This window comes from Triturus cristatus, chromosome 10 (assembly GCF_964204655.1).
Source record: "Triturus cristatus chromosome 10, aTriCri1.1, whole genome shotgun sequence".
Lineage (NCBI taxonomy): Eukaryota > Metazoa > Chordata > Amphibia > Caudata > Salamandridae > Triturus > Triturus cristatus.
Genome location: NC_140593.1, coordinates 25,497,398 through 25,502,074, shown reverse-complemented (window position 1 = coordinate 25,502,074; position 4,677 = coordinate 25,497,398). Strand labels below are relative to the sequence as shown.

Here is a 4,677-nt window from a genome sequence, read left to right as displayed (position 1 = left end):
CCCCGGGGACTGTCCCAGCTTCTGAGCCCTAGCCAGGCTGGTGAGAGCCTGCCCGGGCCCCTGGTGGACCCCCGTCCCCAGTTCCCGGACCATCGGATGGCTTGCAGGATGGGGGGGTCACGCACCCCAGGGCCTGCTGGATGGAGCTCAAGGCCTGGGCTCGGTCCCAGCTTCTGAACCCTAGCCAGGCTGGGAGAGCCTCCCTGGGCCCCAATGGACCCCCGTCCCCAGCGCCCGGACCCTCCAATGGCTTACAGAATGGGGGGGCTCACGAATCCCGGGCCGGCCAAACAGAGCATAAGCCCCGGCCCGGTCCCAGCTTCCAAACCCAAGCCAGGCCCTCCCCAGGCCCCGGTGGTCCCCTGTCCCCAGCGTCCGGACCCTCGGCTGCCTTGCAGGATGGGGGCTCATGCACCCCGGGGCCCACTGGACGGAGCTCAAACCCCGGGCGCAGACCCAGCTTCCAAACCCTGGCCAGGCTGGGGAGAGCCTCCCCGGGCCCCGGTGAACCCCCGTCCCCAACGCCTGGACCCTCGGCTGGCTTGCAGGATGGGGGGCTAAAGCACCCCGGTGCCCGCCAGACAGAGCTCAAGCCCAGGGCCCGGTCTCAGCTTCCGAACCCTAGCCAGGCCGGGGAGAGCCTCCCCAGGCCCTGATGGACCCCCGTAACCAGTGTCCAGACCCTCCGATGGCTTGCAGGATGGTGGGCTCATGCACCCCAGTTCCCGCTGGATGGAGTTCAAGCCCTGGGCTTGGTCTCAGCTTCTGAACCCTAGCCAGGCCGGGGAGAGACTCCCCGGGCCCCAGTGAACCCCAGTCCCCAGCGCCCAGACCCTCAGCTGGCTTGCAGGAGGGGGGCTCATGCACCCTGGGGCCTGACTGACGGAGCTCGAGCCCCGGGCCAGGGAGAGCCTCCCCGGGCCCCAATGGAACCCCGTCCCCAGCGCCCGGACCCTCCGTTGGCTTGCAGGACGGGGGGCTGACGAACCCCGAGGCCCACCAGATGGAGCTCAAGCCCTGGGCCCAGTCCCAGCTTCCAGACCCTAGCCAGGCCGAGGAGAGCCTCCCCAGACCCCGGTGGACCCCCGTCCGAAGCACCTAAACCCTCAGCTGGAACCAAGGAGGGTTAAGCCCAGACCATGTCCTCTCCCTGACGGCCTGCCCGGGGAGACCATTTTTCTCAACTATTAAGCCCCCACATAGAACTTTGGGGAAGGACAAAAGTCGGAGTCAGCCCGGCCGGCCGGCAGGTCGGCCATCTGGACACCCAGCACACAGGGCCATCTGGTCACCTGGCCTGCAGGGCCATCTGGTCACCAGGCCCGCAGGGCCTTCTGGTCACTCAGCCAGGTGACCAGATGGCCCGGCATGACCCAGCTCCCAGATGGCCTGGGAGGGTGCTGTACCCGGTCGCCCTTGCAGTCAGGCGAGGGGTGGCCAGGTGCACTGAGGCAGCCACTCGGGAGGCTCCTTCCCCGGGACTGCTGCTCGCCTCCCTGCCCGACTTGGGCAGGAGCAGCGGGAAGGAGAGTCTCGGCCAGCACACGCCATCTGGTAACCCTGCCGACCCGCAAGGGATGGTGGCCCCGTCCCCTCACCCTGGTGAGTCAGGGACAGGAGGGTGAGGCCCCCGTGCCGGAGGGCAGGTGGCAGAGGCAGCCTTCCACGAACCCACGTTACTCCCTCCGCGTCCCTCCCACCGGCCTGGCGGCGGAGGGACCCACCCCTGGGTGTGGTGGAGGAGGGCCTCCGCGGGCACCCACGCACGGAGAGACGAAAGCTTGGCTCAGAGGATGACTTTCAATAGATCGCAGCGAGGTAGCTGCTCTGCTACTTACAAAACCCTGACCCAGAATCAGGTCGTCTACGAATGATTTTGCACCGGGTGCCCCACGAACATGCGGTGCACTAAGGGCGATGGAGGCGGCCCGCTTCAGTCCGCGCTCCGGTCCCCAAGCGAGCGGCTGTACGCACCGGCCCCCCGAGAGAGGCCGGCCATCCCAGGCCAACCGAAGCTCCACGGCACTGCAGTATCGTTGCGGTTTATGAGGGATTCCGACGTTCAGTCATAATCCCACAGATGGTAGCTCCGCCCCATTGGCTCCTCAGCCAAGCACATACACCAACTGTCTGAACCTGCGGTTCCTCTCGAACTGAGCAGGATTCCTATTGCAACAACACATCATCAGTAGGGTAAAACTATCCTGTCTCACGACGGTCTAACCCCAGCTCACGTTCCCTATTAGTTGGTGAACAATCCAACACTTGGTGAATTTTGCTTCACAATGATAGGAAGAGCCGACATCGAAGGATCAAAAAGCGACGTCGCTATGAACACTTGGCCGCCACAAGCCAGTTATCCCTGTGGTAACTTTTCTGACACCTCCTGCTTGAAACCCAAAAAGTCAGAAGGATCGTGAGGCCCCGCATTCACGGTGTGTATTCATACTGAAAATCGATATCAAGCGAGCTTTTGCCCTTCTGCTCCGCAGGAGGTTTCTGTCCTCCATGAGCTCGCCTTAGGACACCTGCGATATCGTTTGACAGGTGTACCGCTCCAGCCCCATCTGCCACTGTCCCCGGAGAGGGTCGCGCCCGGCGGGCGCCAGGCACTTGGAGCCAGAAGCGAGAGCCCCACGGGGCTCGCCCCCCCGCCTCACCAGGTAAGTGAAAAAACGATAAGAGTAGTGGTATTTCACCGGCGGCCCGAGGGCCTCCCACTTATCCTACACCTCTCATATCTCTTCACAGTGCCAGACTAGAGTCATGTACTTCTTTCCCCGCTGATTCGGCCAAGCCTGTTCCCTTGGCTGTGGTTTCGCTAGATAGGGACAGTGAGAATTTCGTTCATCCATTCATGCGCGTCACTAATTAGATGACGAGGCATTTGGCTATCTGTACCACCTCGCAGTGGCTCATTCTAAGTTATTATGCTGCCCATCAGCTTCAAATCGGTTTTGCTTCCAACAATACAACATTTATTCGCTCCGGAGTACAGCCACACTTTAAGCTGTCCTCACTGGAACTGGGGTCACATATAGGCCAGAGATAGTACACCCTGCAGTACTATTCCAACAATATAAAATTATCTACGAACAGTCCTGTTTAGCAGGACATCAATAATCCATGCAATATCTAGTGACTATAGTGTATGTAGTTATTTGAGACCTATTTTTCATTCAAGACATTTCAATAGTCATGATGTACACATTTATATCTAAATTATTATAACATAAGCACACATCTATAAAAATACACATCTAAAATAAATTGCATGTCTAGTTAGAAAATACATCTCTATAAAAATTCACATCAATAAAATCCACATCTATACTAATTCTTGTGTCAACTATAAACTATTATGTAACTGTTTAACCACATGTAAATATTAGTGAATCAGCATTTAGGATAATACGTTTTTATAAGAGTGACATGTGTGCTGGACGATACTGTACATCTCGGTGTTTGGCTTGAAATTTAATTGTCCATGAATACTTGGCACATTTGGAGAGTGTCCATTCAAGTAGTCAGGCAAACATTCTTCTTGAATGGGAACGACATTTGCAGACCAAGATCAGCCAGAGCAACATCATTACATTGAGGCCAAATTTCCCGACATCCGACAATAAAGCCATGAAATTTTACAGTTGGTAAGATCTTTGATTTGCTGTGATAGATCCTGATAGTATTTAACTTTACTCTCATATGCTAATTCAAGGGAATTTTGTGAGTTTTCATAACAAATTGAAACATCAACCACTACAGCAGTACCATTTTTGGTGAACACTACATCTGGTTTTCTTAGTTCATCCTGACTATTTCTGACATGAGGTTCCCTGTATGTCATCCACCCACACCTTTTTGCTCTATCAATTAGCAATTCCAACACTTTGTTATGCATTTTTATCCTTATGTCCTTGGTTTTAGGACGTGCACCTGAAATATGTGAAATTGTTTTGCACACATCTTTGCAGTATCTACAAGTAGCAAATGTACGATTTATTCCCCTAGTGATGGTTTCTCTAGTATACCGAACAACATCAGCGCAGCTATGTACTGATTTTCTTTTATTTTATTATGTTTGCTGATCCTAAAATTTGAGGTTGGATTACTTGCTAAGTATTTTATACCATCACCTTGGACAGGGAGATTTGCCCATTTCTCAAATTCCTCTTTCCTCCAATCATATGTTGCTACCAAATTCAATTCATGACTCAGAAATCTACTATCTAAAATGTTTAGTTTGTGTGTTTTGATGATGCTATCAATTTTTTCATTGATTACTTCTCCTGCATACATGAATGAATGAGCTATGTACAGATCTGGAGCTTCCCTGAGATACAATAAGTTATTGACTTTGTTCAGACCAATTGTCAAACATAATTTTGGTATACTGACGCCCCCAAAGGATCTTTTCGAATACAGGAGACCATCACATGTGTATGCAGGTAGGTGTAGAAAATGTTTGACATACTTTTTAATTGTTTGATCCAGAATGTTTAAAGTTTTAGCTTCTGTTCCTGTCATTTCCAGTTTAAATGACAGTTTAGGGATCAAATATTGACACAATATTTCTATTTTCTGTGTGGGCTTAAGTGGCAGTTTGTCGAGTTTTTTATCCCAGTCAACAAGAACCTCATTAATTTTGCTGTTGCTTGAATGGCCAGTGTGTGGATC

The 4,677-nt window shown here is 52.9% G+C and overlaps 1 pseudogene; it reads right to left on the bottom strand.

The window, feature by feature from the left end:
• Window positions 1–1,776: 1,776 nt before the first annotated feature.
• On the bottom strand, window positions 1,777–2,790 carry LOC146788747 (28S ribosomal RNA; annotated as a pseudogene).
• Window positions 2,791–4,677: the final 1,887 nt, after the last annotated feature.